The sequence below is a fragment of the Anolis carolinensis genome, chromosome 1 (genome assembly GCF_035594765.1).
Source record: "Anolis carolinensis isolate JA03-04 chromosome 1, rAnoCar3.1.pri, whole genome shotgun sequence".
Classification (NCBI taxonomy): domain Eukaryota; kingdom Metazoa; phylum Chordata; class Lepidosauria; order Squamata; family Dactyloidae; genus Anolis; species Anolis carolinensis.
In genome coordinates this window covers 254,421,082-254,447,013 of record NC_085841.1, presented here as the reverse complement: position 1 = coordinate 254,447,013, position 25,932 = coordinate 254,421,082, and the positions used below count along the sequence as shown (strand labels likewise).

Here is a 25,932-nt window from a genome sequence, read left to right as displayed (position 1 = left end):
GTTATGTTGTGCCATTGTACAGAAATCCAAGGGGATAGGTCTTATAGGGGTTATTTAAAAAAATGTGGTGAAAGTTTAACAATTCTCTAAAAATCAGTAGATGTGTAAATCTTTCTGAAATTTGGGGAAATGATGCACTGGTTATGTGGTGTCATTGTAGAGTAATTCAAGGGGATAGCTCTTGTAGGTTTTTAAAATGTTATTTGTAAAAATTTCAAAATTTTCCCAAAAATCAGTGGATGAGCGAAACGTTCTGAAACTTGGAGGACTTATAGTGGTAAAGTGTGCTAGGATTGTAGCAAGTTTAATCCCAATAGCCCTAAAAATGATAGAGAAATGGGCCCCAGAAATTTCTCCATTGGCGCCAATGGGCGGAATTAATTAATAGGAATTAATAATGAAGTTTTGAAATTTTTGATTCAAAATGAAACAGAGTTTTGGCATTTCACACACATCTATCAGACATACATGTATGAAGGGGAATTAGTGGGATCGGTCTTTTCATGAACTAAAATAACTTGGATAGATATTTTGGATTTTATTGCATGGAGCAACCAAACTGGCAATGTACATTGCTGCCTGCCTTCTCCCTGTGACTATCCCACTATTCACTATTGATGGGTAAATACATAGCTCCCAATTACACAATGTCTCCCATTTCCTGCTTTGGTGAGAGAGATCCATTTTGCTTCTGTTTCGGCATAGTGGCTGTAAACTTTTACAGTGTAAAGTGACTAGGGAATGGAATTTTCCTCCTCCGCTATTCCAGAGCACTCCATTTTCTGTTTATTTTACATGTTGAATTTGCCTTTTTGCTTTTCAAATGGGTACAACTGTGAAATTGAGGAGAGGTGTAATACCAAAGGTGCTCAACACAGTATGGATCCACTGCAATGAAATAGAGGGTTTGTGTGATAAAATTCTATGTCTGTTGATTTGAGTGAATAGGAGGGAGCTTGTTATTTGATATTCTTCACCAGGAAGCAAAATATGTGGGTTGTCCCCAAGCTACATCATCATTTTAAAACTTTGTAAAGCATTATTAAACACTCCCTCACTTCAAAAGACAGAAGTAGTTTGTGCTGAGCCTGAAAAGACTGCAGTGATATTTTTAAAAGTTATTTAAATGCTGCAACACTTCAAAACAATTCAAATGTTAAAAAACAATTTTCTTGCTATAAGTAGAGCCAAGCTGCAACACATCAAAACAACTCAAATACTAGAAATAGTTTTAACACCTCCAAAAAGCCATGAAATATGTTTAAAAAAATAAAGCCAATGTGAAGTATCTTTTAATTATTTAGCATTGCTGAATCAAATTTATTCCAGTCTGAACAGTAGGCCTGACATATTGCAACTATTATTTCTCCTTTCAGAAAAAATATGGTGCAAACATAACTTTAAAGAAATTTCTTTGAGATATGATATCTGCTCATTTACAAATCAGGATGTTATATTAAATTGCATTTGTACTTTTCCATTCAGTTCAATGATAGAAAAAACAACTTGTTCTAGAAATAAACAACATACACAGATAAACAGGAAATCACACTTGCTTATTATTCTAAATTATAAGTCTTAAGCAATCACAAATGTATCTTCATACTCTGTGTGACCCACACTTGCTTTTTTTTTAAAAAAAACAACAAACTCTTTCAACAGTGAATTTCCCTTCCTAGGGGTAGATTTCTCTCACATCCTATTGTCTCACCTCTATTCTTAACTATGGGTCATTTGTAAATTGGATGTTTGTAACTCAGGGACTGCCTGTATAATGAAAGCTTGGATTACATAGACCAACAAAAAAAAAAACCTTTGGTGTTGGTTTTTAGACCAGATCCTGGGGTTATTTGGAGTCAAAAAATGGCATTGTATAGACCACATCAGCTCTCATTTCTTAAATATGGTTATCATGATTTTCCACGGGCGAGCAGATGGCGACTGGTATATGGCATATGTTCTCTATCTGAAAAACTAGAGCTTTTTTGGAATCAGCAGGTCAAATATACCCAGAAACCCTTCTAATATTTGAGGCATCAATATACCCAGTATTATAGACACATTCCTAATGTATATTAGATTGATGACAATACATGGAAGAACCTTTTTATTGGTGGCTCTCGAACTTTGGAGCTAATTAATAGAGATATGTAAAATGGCTAAAATTTGATTAGTAATTTGTTTCAGAGATTTGGAAGGGCCCCACTTCAATTAGTAAAGATTCGGAGGAATTCCATTCGTAATCCAAATCTCTGAAGCTTTGTAATTGGTTCATTAATATTTATTCTATTAGCGGCAATGGGGAAATTGTGAGGCTCATTTGTCTATAATTTTATGGCTATCAGGATGAAACTTGGAACGCTTGTAGGCAACATTTACAACTTTAAGCCTGCCAAGTTTCAGAACATTTCGTTCATCCACTGAATTTTAGGAAAATTTTAAAGGTTTTACAAGTAGATTTTTAAAAATAATAACTACAAATATATCCCCTTGAATTTCTGCACTATGAGACAATTGTTGTGACTCAGCAGCAGTTCCAGAGTGAAGATGAGGAAGGGGATTTTGGATTACAGATGCAGATGTCAGATGATGGGTTTCATGATGAGTTTCAGGATGATGCTATGGGGAATTCTGGGATTCAGACACAGGCTGGTTCAGAAGTGCAGCCTGTTGATGCGTTCCAGATGCAGCCTGTCACGGATGAGAACCACAAGGAAACATTCCCATGGGAAATAATGAGCTTCATCTGTCTCAGGCTCAGGTTCAGGTGCAAGATAATGGTAATGAGGAGTTTGGCCTTGATGGTCAGGGCGAGTCTGAAGGCCCGTTGCTCTCTCGGGCTGATCATTTACAATGGAAAGGAATGCCACGGCGAAGTCTTAGATTAGCTGGGAAAAGGGAGGCCAGTGAAGGGAAAAAGAATGCATTTTTGGGTTGCTTTTAAAACTGTGTTGAAGGGCAAATCTTTGTCAAAGCAAATTCTTGCTTCATCAGGGTGGATGGTCTATGTCTTCATGCTACTTCTGCTTTGGATATATTCTTGTTCATGAATCCTTGTAACCTTTGGATTTGTGTATCTTTGGGAATGGACTATCTTTGGGATTGTTTCTTTATGGATTATTGGATTTACTGACTCTATTTTGCAACTACTTTTGGAACTATATTTCTGCCTACTTTGATACTATATATATTCTGCTTTTGCTCAATAAAATTACAAAAGACTATCTACTGTGTGCTGCCTGGTGTCTATAGCAAGGTGAACTAGTCTGAGGTGCGACAACAATATAATCAGGCCATCAAGCCTGCAAAGTTTTAGAAATGTGATTAACCTACACTGAGCTTTAATGTGGGAAGCCCCATTCTCCTGGCGTGAAAAGAATTCTGGGAAATGTAGTTTAGGGTGGGGCCTCTTGAATACTCTGCTACAGAGGTCCTTGCCTCCCCAAACTACATTTCCCAGAATTCTGCTTGAGCCAGGAGAACAGGGCTGCAGTTTTAAGAGAATGGAAGGGAAGGGCTGTGAAGTTTGAGTACGGAGTAGGAATTTTGAAAATATAAATTGGGGTAAGACACACAGATGCTGAGGGGGAGCTGATAGTGAGGAGAAAGGGGCTAATAGGCCTCCTTACTTCTCACCTTCCACCTCTCACCTCTCATCTCCCACCTCCCACCAATCATTGTTTCTGCTCACAGCCCCATCCATTTGTGCTTGTTGCTTTGGTTGCATCCATATTTGCCTCAGAGGGGAGCCTTGGCTTTGGTTTCAGGAGAAACCACTGACAAAGGAGAAGGTGCCGGCAAGATCTTACACACTCACCACAGGAAGTGGGAGATATTGCCAGCAGTGCTGGCCTATCTCCAAAACAGCAAATCTTTACGAATCTCTCTGAAAGTTTAAGAGGCTTCTGTTTCAATTCGTAAATGCTTTAGAGCTTCCTCCCCTTCTACAAGGATCTGGAGGAAAGACTAATCTTAACAAGTGGAGTCCCTTATCACTTGCAGAAAGGACATTTTGAAAATAATTTCCCTTCAGTGTCTCTCATTGGCTGCAAATCAACCACTTATCAAAATTAAAATGTCAGCATGTATAATAATGCTACGTAAAAGCTTCAGCTATGTGAACTATCACCATCATATGCCATCCCAGCCTTTAATCAAGACCAAAGATTTATTGATAAACTGCATAAAACAGGAAAAGAGGAGATTCACTAGTGATTTTTCAAATCTGTTTGCCCACAACCATTTCCCCAAAAGTTTATCCAAGCACACTGTAGGACCAATCATGAGGCATTCTTGAAGGTGATAGTTTGACAAAATGATTTCTAAGGAAGAGGAATGTTATGGTGTGTTAATAAGTCATTGAAAGGTCCAAAAGGCAACCATATGCCCCCAAACTATCAGCACTTTCCAGTCTGAAACTATTAAACATGTCTATAATATCCTATTTATCCACCACAACTAAGAACTACCTATTAGAAAAAATAGTTTCACTGCTGACCTTTCCATTATTAGCCATCAAAATTTCCCTCTGATAGCTATCAATTTAATAGTGCAGCTGTTGGCAAAGTGCACTAAATTATCGATTGGATCAGTCCCAAGAAGAATGTTTACTATACTGACAGCCTATACAGACAAATAGAGAAAGTATATACCATTTTTTCTGTTGTGCTATCAACACAATTGTCATGCTTAATGTGCACATCTGACCTATTCATGACAAAATCTTCTGGCTCTTTTGTGACAGGAACAATCTCTACCAAGAGAGGGCACCTTGTGTGTCATCAGCCATGCCTTCTGGCAACCAAATTCGGTACATCCTCACTACTTGGAGTGAGCATTACCGACAGGGCTCAGATGGTAGTGTATTTTTGTATCGATATCGATTTTTATGGAGAGGTGGCTGCTTAGGTAGCAGAAGTGGTCAACATTTTCTAGCATTACACTATTAAGCTTTATTTGTGGCATTGCAGAGCGATTGGTTGGTGCCTGCTGGTAGCACACTTGGGTTTTATCAATGTTCATTGAGAGACCAAGCTTTTAATATGCTTCTGCAAAGATTTTTAAAGTGGTTGTAGGTCTTCCTCTGAATGAGCACAGACAACATTATCATCAGTGTATTGGAGTTCTATAACAGAAGTTGTTGTGACCTTACTTTTTGGCTTCAACCTGCGGAGATTAACAAGTTTGCCATCTAGATACAGTATATGATTTCCACATCAGTGGGAAGTTTCCCATCAAGGCCTAGAATCATAGTTTTGAAGATAGAAATAAGGTTGGAGTAATAACGCATCTCTGTTTGACACCACATGCATCACTTTGGGAGCCATTGCCACCTAAGACTGTTGTCATCATGTCATCATGGAGGAGCCACAGGATGTTCACAAATTTATCAAGGCATCCGATTTTCAGGAGGATGGTTCAGAGAGCATTACGATTCACTGTGTTGAAGATCTTTGCAAAGTCAATGTACAGAGGTTGATTTTATTCCCTGCATTTTTCTTGCAGCTGTTACGCAATGAAGATCATGTCCACTGTTCCTCAAGAGTGGCAGAAGCCATTCTGGGATTCAGGGAGGTAGAAGGTGGTTTGCGAAGATTCTTGTGGGGATTTTTCCAGTGGAGGTTAAAGGGGAGATACCTTGAGAGTTTCCACAGTTTATTCTTTCTCCCTTTTGAAAATGGTGATGATAATGTTTATAAAGCTATTGTCCTTCCAACTATATTATAGGCCTGCAAAACATGGACCATCTCCAAATGGCACTCTCAGCTTCTGGAATGATTCCATCAGTGTTGCCTTTGAAAAATCCTGCAAATCTCTTGAGAAGACAGGCAGACAAACATAAGCATTCTGAAAGAAGCAAAGACTACCAGCACTGAAACCATGATTCTTTGACATTAACTTTGCTGGGCTGGCCACGTTGTCCAAATGCTCAATCACCATCTCCCAAAGCAGTTACTTTACTCTCTGCTCAAGAAAGGAAAGCAGAATGTTAGAGGACAGCAAAAGAGATTTAACGATGGACTTAAAACTAACCTTAAAAATGTGGAATAAACATTGAGAACTGGGAATTCCTAGCCATCAAGCATTCTAACTTGAAATCAGCTGTTACCAACATTGCTATGCTTTTTGAGAAGGCATTTTTTTTCGTGTCAGGAGCAACTTGAGTCGCTTCTGGAGTGAGAGAATTGGCCGTCTGCAAGCACGTTGCCCAGGGGACGCCCGGATGTTTTTGATGTTTTTACCATCCTTGTGGGAGGCTTCTCTCATGTCCCCGCATGGAGCTGGAGCTGATAGAGGGAGCTCAACCGCACTCTCCCCAGGTGGGATGCGAACCTGGCAGCTTTCAGGTCAGCAACCCAACCTTCAAGTCACTTAGTCCACCACGCCATCTGGCATGAATAGAGGGCAAAAGGGAGACACATGGAAAGAGGAAGGCACATCACGCAAACCCTTGTCCGGACCTCCTTCCATCTAGAAAAGTATGCCCTCACTGCAAAAGATCATGCAGATCTGGGTTAGGTCTCCACAGACAATTATAAGCCCATCCCCAAGACACTCAGGGAAAAATCATACTCGGCCACAAGTTATAGCCTATTACATGATAACATCCCCCAACTTACCACATCCTTAAAAAAGATAAATGTAATGAGTTGTGAGTCTACTCCTACTCCTCTTATATTTAGGCTAATTCTATAATGCATAGTTAAGTGCTGCATTGAAAAGCTTTTCTACTTCAATGGGAACCAAGTAAAAGAGAAAGCAGGACAATATTTCTATGACATTTCTTAGATCATTGGAATATACTGAATAATGAAAGAGCTGCACTGCCTCTTCTTAAAACACAATTGATAAAGTTTATCCCAAATGCCTGCATGATCTGGAATTCCATCTGTTGGTAATTAGTCTGATCAATTAGTAAGGTATGTGATTTAAAAAACCAACCTGGACAAGCTGTTTGCCATTCACTTGAAAGGCAACTGAATGAATGACAGAAAACCTTTATAAATATACCATTGAGACCAATGGTTAAGAATTGCCACACTGAGTATTTTCCTTATGTTCAAAAAATAAATGGATCTTATGGTTGTTGTATGTCTTTCGGGCTGTGTGGCCATGTTCCAGAAGCATTCCCTCCTGACGTTTCGCCCACATCTATGGCAGGCATCCTCAGAGGTTGTGAGGTATGGATAAACTAAGTCAGGAAAGGAAAGAATATATATCTGTGTAGAGTCCAAGGTGTGGCAAGAGTTCTTTGTCACTGGGAGCCAGCATTAATGTTTCAGTTAATCACCCTAATTGGCACTGGAAATGTTTTGTCCCTTGCCTGGGGGCATCCTTTGTTCAGTCAAGTCCTCATTGTGTTGGTTCCCATCTACTGTTTTGATTTTGGAGTTTTGTAATACTGGTAGCCAGATTTTGTTCATTTTCATGGTTTCTTCCTTTCTGTTGAAGTTGTCCACATGCTTGTGGATTTCAATGGCTTCTCTGTGTAGTCTGACATGATAGTTGTTAGAATGGTCCAGCATTTTTGTGTTCTCAAATAGTATTCTGTGTCCAGGCTGGTTCATCAAATGCTCTGCTATGGCTGATTTCTCTGGTTGAATTAGTCTGCAGTGCCTTTCATGTTCTTTGACTCTTGTTTGGGCGCTGTGTTTGGTGGTCCCTATGTAGACTTGTCCACAGCTGCATGGTATCCGGTAGACTCCTGCAGAAGAGAGAGGATCCCTCTTGTCCTTCGCTGACCGTAGCATTTGTTGGATTTTCTTCGTGGGTCTGTAGATAGTTTGTAGGTTGTGCTTCTTCATCAGCTTCCCTATGCGGTCAGTAGTTCCCTTGATGTATGGTAAGAACACCTTTCCTCTGGGTGGATCTTTGTCTTGACTCTCATGGCTTGTTCTTGGCCTTGCAGCTCTTCTGATGTCTGTGGTGGAGTATCCATTGGCCTGTAGAGCCCAGTTTAGGTGGTTGAGTTCACCTTGGAGGAGGTGAGGTTCGCAGATTCTTTGTGCACGGTCTGTCAGGGCTTTGATTGTGCTCCTTTTTTGACTTGGGTGATGGTTGGAGTTTTTATGAAGGTATCTATCTGTATGTGTGCCAAAATGATCTGATACATTTTGATAGTTTTGATCTGTACATAATGTTCTACTCATAGCCAACAATGTGCTGCCACCTATAACTCGCTTCTCATTTTGGGTGGATTTGGTACCTTTTGGAAACAAACTCCACAAATATTAATACAGCTTGGAAAAAGTACTTGTTTGAACAAGACTTCTTAGCTGTCCCAGTAGTCAATAAGACCACTGGCCATGCAAACTAGGAAAATGTGGGAAGTTAAGCCCACTTTTCTCCAAACTCTTAATTTTCTCCTACAAAATATAGTAGGGATTCATAACAGAATGTCTTGATTCCGATGCACAATGACTATTTTACTGGGTCCCCTATGTAATAGCGCAACATTGTCACTTGCTAGAGAAGTTGTTGAACTTCTCAATACTATGCAGACAAAAGCCCCAATTAAATTCTGACCAACACTTAGGTTGCTGGGATGCATCCATGAGTTATGATGGCTCTCATAACATTGGGCAGTTTCTAAATAAGCTCAGCACTTTGGATTGTACCTTTGAGGCTTTAGCACAGAGCACATTAATTCAGTAAAATGCACTTTCATGGATACCTCAGGGCCCTTCCACACAGTCATATAACCCAAAATATCAAGGCAGAAAACCCCACAATATCTGCTTTGAACTAGGTTATCTGAGTCTACTGTTTGAAAGGGGCCTCAGAAACAATGGTATCTTATTCCTGATTGTGTTGCCAAACCATAAAAATGTCATGATTTTGTAAAATCCCAGTTTCACTTCAAGGAAAAGAAATGTTTCCCAGTTGTAAGGAACAAACATTGCCACTATATATATATATATATATATATATATATATATATATATATGAATTTGCAACTGTATGACAGATGTCTAATATATGTTCATTTACAACTAATGATTTATGTGTGTGAAGATGCTCCATGAGTGAGAACGTTTATTGCTAAATGCTATCTGCAGTAATATGAATCCTGTATATATAGATTTGCATTGTAAGAGAGAGCTTTAGACTTCAGATTGCTGTCTAGAATACAGATTAGGCCTTAATAACATCAACATTGGTCATCCCCATTATGGAGATGCATAAGCACCATAATCGGCTTCATCTAAAAACAAAGCATCTAACACATTGTATATATTATAAACACAACAGCCCCACTTTTAAGCAAAAGATATCTTTGGATGGAAGTTTGGAAGCAAAGACACATGTACTTTTTATTTTCATTCTGTTTTATTTTCATTTTCTGTAGACATAATGGCATCAGACCCTTCAAGAATTCCCATTTCCAACTGCCAATCAGACCAACTGATTGGTGAGACCTAGAAATATTAATCTGTGCTTTAAGATGATCTTAAACAAGTTTGCTTAGAGGTAAATCAACCAACTCCAGTGACACTTTCCCCTATCAGTCACCTTAAGAGGTAGCCGTTCAGTGTAAGCCTGTACATGTTGACTGAGAAGCAAATGCCACTGAATTCTATGCAGTTAATCAGGAAGTGTTCATAAGATTGCCCTCATTATGTAGCAAATACATGCCACTGTTAATTAGCACCCTATGGGCACTACATACTGTCTAACCTTGAAAACTAAGCAGGATTAGCCCTGGTTAGTAGGAGTGTGCAATTTGGCTAAACCCCATACCATTTTTGGTGTCCAGATTTCGGTGGCACCCATGATCAGTTCTTTGGCAGCCTCCCGAATAGTGGTGGGCAAAATTCAATGTTTCGATCTGGCAGCCAAAAGATCCATTTTTGCTCTGAGATCTGTCCCATTGGCAGCAATGGGGGAACTTCCCAGGCTTCCCTTTCTGTCATTTTTTCTTTTCATATCCTTCAACTAGACCTGGGTTTAAGGCACCAGACTTAAGAAACCATCATTTCTGCTATCTTTTCTCCTTATATCCTTCAATAATAATGTGCCATAACCACAAATGAAAATCATTACAATTGCATGATGTCATCATAAATCCACAGCAAACAAATATTCCAGTTGTATTGGAGCAGTAATTTATGAAAATGATCACATCCCATTTTAGGATGTGACCATTTTCATAAGCAACATGCCCACAATACACATCACTGCCCCCCAAACATTTCACTTTCATAAACAACATGCCCAAAATTCTGTAGTGACTTTGGGGCTAGTAATGCATTTTGTGGGCATGTTGTGGGTATTACTTCTCCCCACAGCTGTTTTTTTTTTCTCCCAATCTACTGCCATTGACAATTCCAGTAGGCAACAGAGAAGATGTCTGACTGCAAAGCCAAAAGTTATCCTTTTCTCCTCAATTGCATCCTTAAAATATACTAAGGAACTGCAGAGCTCTATGGCTGCAACCAGCCGCTAACATAAATTTCCACCTTAATTAAATATTTCATTTTCTTGCAAGACGAGACTGTTTTGCAAAACTTCCTGCTCATGCATGATTATGCATCTCTAAAAAAAGGTTTAAAAGTCAAAACTATACCTCCCCCTTGCAGAAAAAACACAATGGGAAAAGTTTAATTGCAAAATGTTCATTTATATTTTAATTAATGTTTTAAGTATTCATTTGAATGGTGTGCAGCTCTGAACCTCCAAATTCCCAGAATTCTGCAATTCTCAGAGAAATAAATGGGGGCATGTATGAAGAAGGGGGATGCACAGCATGGGAACAGTTATGAGAGTGGGTAGCTAAATGTGCTTTGAGCTTTCTCAAAGTATTTTTGGTAATGTTTGGTGTGGTAAGAAGAAGGGTGGGACACAAATATTCTGGTCTTGAGCAAGATGAGTTTCCAATGGCACAGCTCATTTTAGGAGCCTTGTGTGATAACGTTCTTAGAGGCCAGAACAATTATGAGGCAAAGATGAAAATGTTGGTTGGCCCTTCTAATCAAAATTGACTAAAGTCATGTCAAGATGGGGCATTTAGGAAATGCAGTGTTTGTTCTGGGTCTATTTCAGTTTTTCTGTCCTATTTCTTAAATCAGACATGACTTTGCCTTTCAGGAGATTTTAATAAATGTGTGTAAGTAGAAAACAAATGTCTGTAGGACAAATTCTTTCTTTCTTTTAAACAAGTCAGTCCTACAAGCTGAGTTCACTTTAGTGAGACCTACACCTGCAAAACATGATCTGGATATGATTTACTGAATTATTGATTTCTTGGATTGTTCATATATAACCAGCAGCATTGGTCTGGTGATGCATTTCATTTTGTTTGATGTTTCAGCACTTACAAAATCTAAAACAGAATTGCAGGTTTTGGCAGTTTTCTTGCCCCTGACATCAAAATAAATACTGGTAATCATAAGAAGTCAAATAATCTTCTAGATGTAAGTAAACGAGGAATCAGTAGGATTTTAGTTTGAAAAACTATACTCTGATTTTTGGAAAGATAAATTGCCCAATGATCTTGATGAATATGCCAAAACTGTGGTGGTGATAAGCTATATTTAAGCCAATTATATTCTTTTGTAGAATGTCATATTTCTTTAGAAATATATGGAGAACCCTAGGTTGTCTCATTCATGCAAAACATGATTAATAATAAGTTTGGATAAAAGATAGTGTATGCATTCTCATATATATTTAGTGTGCAATGTAATCTGAGTTCCTATAAAAAAGAAATAGGCAATTGTTTACAAATCGGAAATTGTTTGTAAAAATCACATTACAATTAATGGGACCTGTATCACTGGATGTGGAAATACGTGTTTTCAAAAATGGGACTATTCAAACCAAATTGACCTGATTTCAACAATTTACATTGGATCAGATCAAGATGATTCAGTTCGAGTCAGTAATCCTCATCCAAAGAAATCCAGAGTGCTTTGATTCTTTGGATCCTAGAAATGTTAAATGAAAAAGTGAAAAATCTATGCATTGAACCAATAATATTACCATATAAAGGAATTGCCAGGATGGTGGGATCAGGAGGACATGGATGAACCTATAGTTTGTTAGTTGAAAACCCTGACTTACAATAGGTGATTGTGCCATCCCCAGGCCAATGACTATGCCAGGGTGTACTGTGGTGCTGGTATTAGAGTGGGCTGCTCTAGGCTCTTTATGGTGGTGTGGCATTAGCTCCGGCATTTTCGCTGCTCCCGCTCTCAGGTTGGATTTCAGGTCCAAAGATCTCTGGGAAATTTGATTTAATCAGATTCCCACATATAAACATGTACCTGCATGTCCCATTGCCTGCTGCACTGCAGACTTCTGAAATTAATAAGACTGTAGCCTTATCTTCTCAACTCTTGTGTCTGCTGTTGTCATTTGGATTGTCATACAGGTGGAAGGTCAATCTCACAAGTAATTTCTAATCACATTATAACAGGAAGGAACAGTATGAGTTTCACTGGACTTATATATTTTATTTTCCTTCTGCTCTTCCACATCCTTTGCTTAGTCAGTCATTGCTTCAATCAAATTTGTGAAAATTGTATTTGAAGAGGTAAGATTCATATTTGGGGACCCTGATACACACTTCTGAGCTATACTGCTAAGTAGGGGTGAAAAACAGATTGCAAACTAAGGGCCACATTCAATTTCAGTCAAATTTCTTTATGTATGTGTTATGATATTTCAGTTCCACTGAAACCATAGGTTCAGGGTCAAAATGTCTAGATCCCAAAGGATCAAATGAGACACAGATGAGTTGAAGGCAATATCAAAAGCATTTTCTTCTTGGCCAAAAAGGTGTCAAAGAGGTCTGTGCTCCAAATACTAACATATCACAATTGCGAACATACAGGTTTATTTATAGCACTTTAACAGCTATTCAAGACTGGTCTAAAATAGTGCAGGCTACGATCCACTTCCTGACAGGTCCAAGGTTCTTTCTGATGTCATTGCTGATTGGTCCCAGTTGCGGTCCCAACTGTCATTGGGTTATTTTGAAGGTTTGTGTCCATTTATTGATTCACCCAAAAGAAGAGTGAGACTGGAAAGGAATGCAGTGGGACAAGAGATAACAGGCTAAAATGGGTTTTGATATCTCAGTTCTAGTTAATACAATGGATGCCAGTCAGGTAAACAAGAAGGGTGCTCAGGGTGTTGACAATTTCAATGGAGACCCCAGGTAGGGGTCTGATCTGGCAACGTAGGAGAGGAAATGTTCCCAGGAATAAAATCAGATCATATCAGGAAAAACAGGAAAAGACCCATCGGCTCTTTCATAAACCCACTATATGTTTTGTGTGTCTTACTGGGGTATTGTGAATGGATTATATTAACTAAGGTGTAGCCATCCACTAAGGTTTGAGGTGTTCATTATTTTGAGGTTCCGTTTTTGACAACATATGGGGATGGGGGCATTCTAGATTTTCATGAGAGGCATCAAATATGAATGGCCTTTTCCTCAATACAGAACTATAGTGCTGCGATTCCATTTTAATTGCCACAATTGCATCCTATGGTTAGCAGGTTAGCAACGGGCATTTACAGTTCTCAGTAGAGAGTTCTTCTACAAATACAGGGGTTGCACAGGATGCAGCCAGGGAAGTTAAAATGGAATCACAGTGTTATCATTGTGCAAGATGAAAATACCCCTAAAATATTTGTTTTGATTCAATTTTTTTAAAGCCAGTATAGAACAGGTAGGATTTTAGAAAGAAATCTTACACAAAAGCTTGGAAATAAACAACTAATGATGACATGGGGCATCCGGAGAAGGTCAGAGAGCATACTGGGATCGCTCAAAGGGCCAGATTTGACTCTGAATGTCCACACTCTTGTCTCTGTGACCCCTATAATATAGTCTGAAACTGCATTATAGGATCACTGTATATTAATATCATACTGTTTAACTGCATTGAGCTGCTGACCCTATAATGCAGTTTCAAATTGCATTATTTGGCAGTGTAGATGGAGCCTGTGTTTTTAACACCATTTTTATCATATTCAGTGGTTGTACTGAGCTGCGTTGAATTTTTCAGAACCATTTTTGTGTGTACAGTAGAGTCTCACTTATCCAACACTCACTTATCCAACGTTCTGGATTATCCAACGCATTTTTGTAGTCAATGTTTTCAATTTATCATGATATTTTGGTGCTAAATTCGTAAATACAGTAATTACAACATAGCATTAATGCGTAATCAACAACTTTTTCTGTCAAGTTTGTTGCATAACATGATGTTTTGGTGCTTAATTTGTAAAATCATAACCTATTTTGATGTTTAATAGGCTTTTTCTTAATCTCTCCTTATTATCCAACATATTCGCTTATCCAACATTCTGCCAGCCCGTTTATGTTGGATATGTGAGACTCTACTGTATGTGAATCTATAGCATAGCAGTGTTGGGGTCATACCATCAGAATTAATAAATCAGCCAGAGAGAGAAGTGTAGGTTTACAAGAGAGAGATTGTCATGAATTTCTGATTATTCTAGATCCTGGTGTTTTCTTTCTTAGAATGTCAGACATTTCTGAAACAGAGCATTGAAGCACACTGACAGGCGAGACTCCCTAAGATGTGTAACACGAAGAGGGAAGTTGTGATCCAGGATGTTAAAAGTTGTACTTGTTTTGTAGTTTTATTTTATCTTATGTTTATACAGAGTAGAAAAAATGACAAACTTAAACAGTGAATGAAAACAGAGATCTGTTTCCTTTTTTCATAGGGAAAACCTTCAAGGAGACACAACACTGGGGGAACTTCTTAACCTTGTGTTAAGTATGTGCCTATCTTCAGAGCTTAAATGATGCATGAAATAGAAACAAAAAAAATCCCTCAAGATGGTACTGTGCAAATTTTGACGTGCTTGGCTATTTACTGAAGTAATAAGCACAAACAATTCCGGAAAGCTCAAAATGATAAGGCCAGGGAAGGAAAACATAAATATTTTCCCATTATTTTTTTCCAAAAATCATTTGCCTGTTTAGGGTCCCCAGGCAACCCTTAAAGTAAGTCATTTCTGATACGTAGAAAATTCCTCTCCTTCAGTCAATTTCAAGGCTGCAAAATAATGCTTTCAAAAGAACTATGCTCTAGATCAGGGGTCCCCAAACTTTTTAAACAGGGGGCCAGTTCACGATCCTTCGGACCATTGGAGGGCCGGACTATAGTTGGCTACCGAGCAATAATAATCATAATAATAACAATAATAATAAATAAGAGGGTTGGAAGAGACCCTTTGGGCCATTGAGTCCAATCCCCCTTTGCCTTTGTGCACCAAAAGCACAAGCAAAGCACCCCTGACAGATGACCACCCAGAATCAATGTTAATAATAATAATAATAATAATAATAATAATAATAATAATAATAATAATAATAATAATAATAATAAGGGTTGTAAGAGAAGAAGGGACCTCTTGGGTCATTTAGCCCAACCCCATTCTGCCCTTGTGCCGTGGGGGCCGGATAAATGGCTTCGATGGGCCGCATCCGGCCCCCGGGCCTTAGTTTGGGGACCCCTGCTCTAGATATTCATTCATGTTCCTTCTGGTCATTTTCCTCCAAGAAATAAAAGTATAGATTTGCTGTACAATTTTGAACATTTATTTCTTGCATTTATATTCTTTTCAAAGATCACAGCATTGTCATTTTATAGCAGTTCAGCAAGTGCTATAATTTCAGCCACTATTTTGAATAGTATGGGCTTGGATAGCTGGATCATTGTTGTCTTGCTTCCAGTAGCTGAAGATAGGGGCAATTTTCCATAATTGATCCCAAGATTTTAGCAGGCATGGGGGAGAGATTTTAACCTCCCTATTTTAACATACTCAGATGTGAGTACATTGGGGGAGCATATGTAGGTAAGTTTCTGTACTCAGAAAAGGTACATTTTTGGACATAGACAATGGGATGATTTTAGAAATTATGGTCCAGAAAAAGAAAAGAAACTTTTTACAGATGGAGTATTCATGCATATACATGAACCTATGCAACCCTTAACTTCACTTTGCACCAGATGCAGCCCAGTTATTCAACCTGATTTAGTGATTTTATGAGTATTCCCAATTACTCAAAGCTAAAGAACGACATCAGTTTTAACTATTATGGTTCACAGATAGGTTACTGTAAAGAAGTGTGATGTTTTAGTTTATAGATGTCATGTTTAATTGTGTTTTAAAAGTCAGGTTTAACTATGTTTATAAGGGTAAGTATTAGTTGCTATTTCGTGGGGGATGGTAACCAGCTCAGCATTCTGAGGCAGGTTGCCATAGCAACGAGGGCGGAGCCAACCGCCATTTGGAGGGAATGTTTAAAAAAACAGTTTAGTCTGTGATTTTTAGTCACAGGGAAGACACTGGTTCCAAGTTAGGGAAACCAGAAAAACTCAGATCTCTAGTGATGTTGAATTAAGCAAGTTAGGAGACTTGTTTGAGTTTATATGTAGAGTCTGAAGAGAAAGGGAAATAATCCCAGTTAGATCCAAAGTGATCAGTTAATAGCTTTGGTTTGAAAGGAAAGGAGGAAGTATTTGAGAGAATATTCATCATAAGTTATATTTGCAACAGATTAAGAAAGTTAAACTCCGTGAAACAAATTGTAACCACTAAGCTCTGTACCTGAAATAAACTTATTAATTTTCTTTAACATCTAAGCCTCTGTCACATATATTCTAACTTAAGTTACGCTACCATCTAAAGTGAATAAAAGATTCCTCCTCTACCCCACATCTTTACAGTTACCAATATAAAAAAATAGCTGGCAATACAAGGGACTTCAAACTTTTAAAGCTGAGAACCAATTCATGGTCCTTAGACTGTTGAGGGGGCCGAGCTGAAATCATACCTTCCAGATGTCCCAATTTGTCAGAAACACTCCCAATTAATCTTTTATCCCATGCTTTCAGTTGCTTTTACAATGGCCTAGCTTCCATTTCTTCATTCCATTTTCTCTCTTTATCTTCAGACTACTTACGTAGTTGCAAAATGAGTTCAAATAGGTAATAGTTTACAGTTAATTATCTCAGGGGCTGGGTCGTTTCTCTTCTCAGTAGCCTCAGGCAAAAATAAACAGATAAAACTTCTCATTGTATGTTCTTCCTCATAAATAACTTGACTAGACTGCAATGTTGTTTGCCCACATCTCTCCTGGTTTTCATCTGTGAAATGTTGGAGTGTGTGTTTCAAGTAAATCATAATCTTATTTTAAAATGCAAACTCTATAGGATATCAGGACCAGTGCCACGGAGTGCCATGGAACAGCAGTGATTTGACAATTACTGAACTCATGATTTTATTGTCCAACATTAGAGCTGTTTGAAAATTCTGCTGTGTTCGTAAGTATTTTGGTGGAGTTTCGTACATACAAATGTGGATCGCCCTCCTCCAAACCCAGACAAAAAAATGGTGGCACTCTGAAATTTTTGGAATGTTCGATTCTATTTCGTATGTTGCCATGAGTCAGCTTCTTTGGCTAACTCAGGCAAACCCTCTTTGGAGGCACAGCCAAACATTGCCTCACCACATGCTCTCCTCAGCCTATCAGGTCTGAGAGAGAAGAAGAAGGAGAGGAGGCAGAGCCCCGATGGTTACCTTTAAAGGAAAGCTTGTGGCATAGTTGTCACCATTCGGAGGGGGAAAGCTGAGCAAGTGAGATGGAGCTCCATTGACCCATCTTAGCATCTCTCTCTCTCTCTCTCTCTCTCTCTCTCTCTATATATATATATATATATATATATATATATATATATATATAGAGAGAGAGAGAGAGAGAGAGAGAGAGAGAGAGAGCGACAGAGAGACAGAGAAAGCACATTGCTTTTTGCTTTAGCAGCAGCAGTAGCAATAGCCTTGCTACCTTGAGCCTACTAGCCTTTTAAATGCTATAGCAGGTCAGCCAGCCAGTCACAGAAAGCAGCCAACCTCAGCTGGCTCCTTTTTGGATCTTATTTGGCTCCATTTTGGCTCCATTACTTTGGGTGGGGGCTTTTTCTGGGAATTGCATATTTTCTTGTGTGCTTGTTTAAAGTTTTTTACTTAAAACCTCTAGAAATTTTTGGCTTATCATCGCATGCTGCATAAAAATAATATTTTGTTGTGTAAAACCTCAAACCCTGAGCACATTAATAATATTTTTGGTGTAATATGTCTAGAAAGTACAGTTTTTTCTTACTTTACTTTTCCTGCCATGACACAGCCTTGCCAGGAATAAAGCATAGTGGCATATTATTAATAATATTTTGGTGTAATTTAATTCTTACACACAAGCATGGTATCTTCAGTCAGTAAGAACAAAATATATTCTGGTGTCCGAATGCATTAACTTGGGCCCCTACCAGTCAGTAACGGCAAAGAATCTACTCAGTGTCTGAGTGCATCAACTCAGGCCCCTATCAATCAGTCACAACAAAAAATCACAAAAGTTTGTGTCGAGGGCTGAATTTCAATAGCTCACAGCTAGGGAGCTGCTCTCCTACATATGAAAACCAGACCCAGAATCAGGTAATCTACGAATGATTTAGCTCTCCACACCAGGGCCCAACGGGGCTCCTCGGCACTGCAGTATCATTTCCTTTAGGGGGGGATTCTGATTTAGAGGCATTCAGCCATAATCCCACAGATGGTAGCTTCCCCCATTGGCTCCTCAGCCAAGTACATTCCCCAGATGTCTGAATCTGCTGTTCCTTTTGTACCGAGCAGGATTACTAGTGTAACGATGTGTCATCAGTAGGGTAAAACTAACCTGCCTCACCACGGTCTAAACCTATCTCACGTTCCCTATTAGTGGGTGAACAATCCAACACTTGGTGAGTTCTGCTTCACAATGATAGGAAGAGCCAACATCAAAGAATCAAAAAATGATATCACTATGAACGCTTGGCCGCCACAAGCCAGTTATCCCCGTGGAAACTTTTCCGACACCTCCTGCTTAAAACCCAAAAAGTCAGAAGGATTGTGAGGCCCTGCTTTCATGGTCTGTATTTATACTGAAAATCAAGATTAAGCGAACTTTTGCCCTTCTGCTCCATGGAAGGTTTCTGAGCTCACCTTATCACACCTGCATTATGGTTTGACAGCTGTACCACCCCAATCAAACTCCCCACCTGATGCTGTCCCCAGAGTGGAGCCAGAAGCGAGAGCCACTTGGGGCTTGCCCCCCCCCTATTCACACTAGGGGCCACTGTTGAGCCGCTGCTCTGCCACAGAATGCTCACTGCCTCAGCCCACCTTCACCCAACACCTCAGTCATGATTATCTACCATACCTGCATCACCATGGTTTAAAGATTAAAGAAGTGGCCAAAGGAATCTGGCTGAAAGTGGAGGGAAAGATGGTGAAAAGAAAAGAAGGTGAAATAGATGATGCTTTAATAGTTGGAAATGCGTCTGTTGAAGGTCTAGAAAGTGAAGGAGCAGAAGCAACAGTTGACACTGGCATTGACATTGTAATAAACCATCACCTTCAGGAGACACTTTCACTAAAGAGTCTTACAATATGTACCTCAAAGAATACATCAAAACAATCAAAACCAAACTCAAATAAACAAAACAAGAAAGAGTAAAGCCATTCATGACAGGGGCAACCGAACAAATCAAACATATTCTTGCAAACTTCAAAAATTACCTATTTTTCATAGGTAATAGCATGCATCCACGAGATTTCCACAAGAATGGCATTCCTCCACATTTGATTTTCTTTAAGGACGAATTAGAGATGCAAAATTTTTAACAAGAAATCATCTCTTCTGGATCACCAATCATCATTATATTTGGTTGCTGCTTTATATTCATCAACAAAATATTATGACTCAGCAATGTCTGAAAACTGGACTGATGCCATCTTGAGCTTAATTTGATTTATTTTGACCCTAAAATATTTGGAGTGGAGGCATTGGTTTTTGAAATCTCATCATGTAGGCAAAAAATCCCCTGTTGTCTGAGTGAGTTAACTCGGGCCTCTACCAGTCGGTCACAGCAAATAATCTGTGTCTGAGTGCATTAACCTGGCCCCTATCATTCAGGAATGATGCCCTGGTTATGTTGTGCCATTGTACAGAAATCCAAGGGGATAGGTCTTATAGGGGTTATTTAAAAAAATGTGGTGAAAGTTTAACAATTCTCTAAAAATCAGTAGATGTGTAAATCTTTCTGAAATTTGGGGAAATGATGCACTGGTTATGTGGTGTCATTGTAGAGTAATTCAAGGGGATAGCTCTTGTAGGTTTTTAAAATGTTATTTGTAAAAATTTCAAAATTTTCCCAAAAATCAGTGGATGAGCGAAACGTTCTGAAACTTGGAGGACTTATAGTGGTAAAGTGTGCTAGGATTGTAGCAAGTTTAATCCCAATAGCCCTAAAAATGATAGAGAAATGGGCCCCAGAAATTTCTCCATTGGCGCCAATGGGCGGAATTAATTAATAGGAATTAATAATGAAGTTTTGAAATTTTTGATTCAAAATGAAACAGAGTTTTGGCATTTCACACACATCTATCAGACATACATGTATGAAGGGGAATTAGTGGGATCGGTCTTTTCATGAACTAAAATAACTTGGATAGATATTTTGGATTTTATTGCATGGAGCAACCAAACTGGCAATGTACATTGCTGCCTGCCTTCTCCCTGTGACTATCCCACTATTCACTATTGATGGGTAAATACATAGCTCCCAATTACACAATGTCTCCCATTTCCTGCTTTGGTGAGAGAGATCCATTTTGCTTCTGTTTCGGCATAGTGGCTGTAAACTTTTACAGTGTAAAGTGACTAGGGAATGGAATTTTCCTCCTCCGCTATTCCAGAGCACTCCATTTTCTGTTTATTTTACATGTTGAATTTGCCTTTTTGCTTTTCAAATGGGTACAACTGTGAAATTGAGGAGAGGTGTAATACCAAAGGTGCTCAACACAGTATGGATCCACTGCAATGAAATAGAGGGTTTGTGTGATAAAATTCTATGTCTGTTGATTTGAGTGAATAGGAGGGAGCTTGTTATTTGATATTCTTCACCAGGAAGCAAAATATGTGGGTTGTCCCCAAGCTACATCATCATTTTAAAACTTTGTAAAGCATTATTAAACACTCCCTCACTTCAAAAGACAGAAGTAGTTTGTGCTGAGCCTGAAAAGACTGCAGTGATATTTTTAAAAGTTATTTAAATGCTGCAACACTTCAAAACAATTCAAATGTTAAAAAACAATTTTCTTGCTATAAGTAGAGCCAAGCTGCAACACATCAAAACAACTCAAATACTAGAAATAGTTTTAACACCTCCAAAAAGCCATGAAATATGTTTAAAAAAATAAAGCCAATGTGAAGTATCTTTTAATTATTTAGCATTGCTGAATCAAATTTATTCCAGTCTGAACAGTAGGCCTGACATATTGCAACTATTATTTCTCCTTTCAGAAAAAATATGGTGCAAACATAACTTTAAAGAAATTTCTTTGAGATATGATATCTGCTCATTTACAAATCAGGATGTTATATTAAATTGCATTTGTACTTTTCCATTCAGTTCAATGATAGAAAAAACAACTTGTTCTAGAAATAAACAACATACACAGATAAACAGGAAATCACACTTGCTTATTATTCTAAATTATAAGTCTTAAGCAATCACAAATGTATCTTCATACTCTGTGTGACCCACACTTGCTTTTTTTTTAAAAAAAACAACAAACTCTTTCAACAGTGAATTTCCCTTCCTAGGGGTAGATTTCTCTCACATCCTATTGTCTCACCTCTATTCTTAACTATGGGTCATTTGTAAATTGGATGTTTGTAACTCAGGGACTGCCTGTATAATGAAAGCTTGGATTACATAGACCAACAAAAAAAAAAACCTTTGGTGTTGGTTTTTAGACCAGATCCTGGGGTTATTTGGAGTCAAAAAATGGCATTGTATAGACCACATCAGCTCTCATTTCTTAAATATGGTTATCATGATTTTCCACGGGCGAGCAGATGGCGACTGGTATATGGCATATGTTCTCTATCTGAAAAACTAGAGCTTTTTTGGAATCAGCAGGTCAAATATACCCAGAAACCCTTCTAATATTTGAGGCATCAATATACCCAGTATTATAGACACATTCCTAATGTATATTAGATTGATGACAATACATGGAAGAACCTTTTTATTGGTGGCTCTCGAACTTTGGAGCTAATTAATAGAGATATGTAAAATGGCTAAAATTTGATTAGTAATTTGTTTCAGAGATTTGGAAGGGCCCCACTTCAATTAGTAAAGATTCGGAGGAATTCCATTCGTAATCCAAATCTCTGAAGCTTTGTAATTGGTTCATTAATATTTATTCTATTAGCGGCAATGGGGAAATTGTGAGGCTCATTTGTCTATAATTTTATGGCTATCAGGATGAAACTTGGAACGCTTGTAGGCAACATTTACAACTTTAAGCCTGCCAAGTTTCAGAACATTTCGTTCATCCACTGAATTTTAGGAAAATTTTAAAGGTTTTACAAGTAGATTTTTAAAAATAATAACTACAAATATATCCCCTTGAATTTCTGCACTATGAGACAATTGTTGTGACTCAGCAGCAGTTCCAGAGTGAAGATGAGGAAGGGGATTTTGGATTACAGATGCAGATGTCAGATGATGGGTTTCATGATGAGTTTCAGGATGATGCTATGGGGAATTCTGGGATTCAGACACAGGCTGGTTCAGAAGTGCAGCCTGTTGATGCGTTCCAGATGCAGCCTGTCACGGATGAGAACCACAAGGAAACATTCCCATGGGAAATAATGAGCTTCATCTGTCTCAGGCTCAGGTTCAGGTGCAAGATAATGGTAATGAGGAGTTTGGCCTTGATGGTCAGGGCGAGTCTGAAGGCCCGTTGCTCTCTCGGGCTGATCATTTACAATGGAAAGGAATGCCACGGCGAAGTCTTAGATTAGCTGGGAAAAGGGAGGCCAGTGAAGGGAAAAAGAATGCATTTTTGGGTTGCTTTTAAAACTGTGTTGAAGGGCAAATCTTTGTCAAAGCAAATTCTTGCTTCATCAGGGTGGATGGTCTATGTCTTCATGCTACTTCTGCTTTGGATATATTCTTGTTCATGAATCCTTGTAACCTTTGGATTTGTGTATCTTTGGGAATGGACTATCTTTGGGATTGTTTCTTTATGGATTATTGGATTTACTGACTCTATTTTGCAACTACTTTTGGAACTATATTTCTGCCTACTTTGATACTATATATATTCTGCTTTTGCTCAATAAAATTACAAAAGACTATCTACTGTGTGCTGCCTGGTGTCTATAGCAAGGTGAACTAGTCTGAGGTGCGACAACAATATAATCAGGCCATCAAGCCTGCAAAGTTTTAGAAATGTGATTAACCTACACTGAGCTTTAATGTGGGAAGCCCCATTCTCCTGGCGTGAAAAGAATTCTGGGAAATGTAGTTTAGGGTGGGGCCTCTTGAATACTCTGCTACAGAGGTCCTTGCCTCCCCAAACTACATTTCCCAGAATTCTGCTTGAGCCAGGAGAACAGGGCTGCAGTTTTAAGAGAATGGAAGGGAAGGGCTGTGAAGTTTGAGTACGGAGTAGGAATTTTGAAAATATAAATTGGGGTAAGACACACAGATGCTGAGGGGGAGCTGATAGTGAGGAGAAAGGGGCTAATAGGCCTCCTTACTTCTCACCTTCCACCTCTCACCTCTCATCTCCCACCTCCCACCAATCATTGTTTCTGCTCACAGCCCCATCCATTTGTGCTTGTTGCTTTGGTTGCATCCATATTTGCCTCAGAGGGGAGCCTTGGCTTTGGTTTCAGGAGAAACCACTGACAAAGGAGAAGGTGCCGGCAAGATCTTACACACTCACCACAGGAAGTGGGAGATATTGCCAGCAGTGCTGGCCTATCTCCAAAACAGCAAATCTTTACGAATCTCTCTGAAAGTTTAAGAGGCTTCTGTTTCAATTCGTAAATGCTTTAGAGCTTCCTCCCCTTCTACAAGGATCTGGAGGAAAGACTAATCTTAACAAGTGGAGTCCCTTATCACTTGCAGAAAGGACATTTTGAAAATAATTTCCCTTCAGTGTCTCTCATTGGCTGCAAATCAACCACTTATCAAAATTAAAATGTCAGCATGTATAATAATGCTACGTAAAAGCTTCAGCTATGTGAACTATCACCATCATATGCCATCCCAGCCTTTAATCAAGACCAAAGATTTATTGATAAACTGCATAAAACAGGAAAAGAGGAGATTCACTAGTGATTTTTCAAATCTGTTTGCCCACAACCATTTCCCCAAAAGTTTATCCAAGCACACTGTAGGACCAATCATGAGGCATTCTTGAAGGTGATAGTTTGACAAAATGATTTCTAAGGAAGAGGAATGTTATGGTGTGTTAATAAGTCATTGAAAGGTCCAAAAGGCAACCATATGCCCCCAAACTATCAGCACTTTCCAGTCTGAAACTATTAAACATGTCTATAATATCCTATTTATCCACCACAACTAAGAACTACCTATTAGAAAAAATAGTTTCACTGCTGACCTTTCCATTATTAGCCATCAAAATTTCCCTCTGATAGCTATCAATTTAATAGTGCAGCTGTTGGCAAAGTGCACTAAATTATCGATTGGATCAGTCCCAAGAAGAATGTTTACTATACTGACAGCCTATACAGACAAATAGAGAAAGTATATACCATTTTTTCTGTTGTGCTATCAACACAATTGTCATGCTTAATGTGCACATCTGACCTATTCATGACAAAATCTTCTGGCTCTTTTGTGACAGGAACAATCTCTACCAAGAGAGGGCACCTTGTGTGTCATCAGCCATGCCTTCTGGCAACCAAATTCGGTACATCCTCACTACTTGGAGTGAGCATTACCGACAGGGCTCAGATGGTAGTGTATTTTTGTATCGATATCGATTTTTATGGAGAGGTGGCTGCTTAGGTAGCAGAAGTGGTCAACATTTTCTAGCATTACACTATTAAGCTTTATTTGTGGCATTGCAGAGCGATTGGTTGGTGCCTGCTGGTAGCACACTTGGGTTTTATCAATGTTCATTGAGAGACCAAGCTTTTAATATGCTTCTGCAAAGATTTTTAAAGTGGTTGTAGGTCTTCCTCTGAATGAGCACAGACAACATTATCATCAGTGTATTGGAGTTCTATAACAGAAGTTGTTGTGACCTTACTTTTTGGCTTCAACCTGCGGAGATTAACAAGTTTGCCATCTAGATACAGTATATGATTTCCACATCAGTGGGAAGTTTCCCATCAAGGCCTAGAATCATAGTTTTGAAGATAGAAATAAGGTTGGAGTAATAACGCATCTCTGTTTGACACCACATGCATCACTTTGGGAGCCATTGCCACCTAAGACTGTTGTCATCATGTCATCATGGAGGAGCCACAGGATGTTCACAAATTTATCAAGGCATCCGATTTTCAGGAGGATGGTTCAGAGAGCATTACGATTCACTGTGTTGAAGATCTTTGCAAAGTCAATGTACAGAGGTTGATTTTATTCCCTGCATTTTTCTTGCAGCTGTTACGCAATGAAGATCATGTCCACTGTTCCTCAAGAGTGGCAGAAGCCATTCTGGGATTCAGGGAGGTAGAAGGTGGTTTGCGAAGATTCTTGTGGGGATTTTTCCAGTGGAGGTTAAAGGGGAGATACCTTGAGAGTTTCCACAGTTTATTCTTTCTCCCTTTTGAAAATGGTGATGATAATGTTTATAAAGCTATTGTCCTTCCAACTATATTATAGGCCTGCAAAACATGGACCATCTCCAAATGGCACTCTCAGCTTCTGGAATGATTCCATCAGTGTTGCCTTTGAAAAATCCTGCAAATCTCTTGAGAAGACAGGCAGACAAACATAAGCATTCTGAAAGAAGCAAAGACTACCAGCACTGAAACCATGATTCTTTGACATTAACTTTGCTGGGCTGGCCACGTTG

At 38.8% G+C, this 25,932-nt stretch overlaps 1 pseudogene; it reads left to right on the top strand.

Moving 5' to 3' along the window:
* The first annotated feature begins 18,945 nt into the window (after positions 1-18,945).
* Positions 18,946-19,882, top strand: LOC134295619 (translationally-controlled tumor protein homolog; annotated as a pseudogene).
* Positions 19,883-25,932: the final 6,050 nt, after the last annotated feature.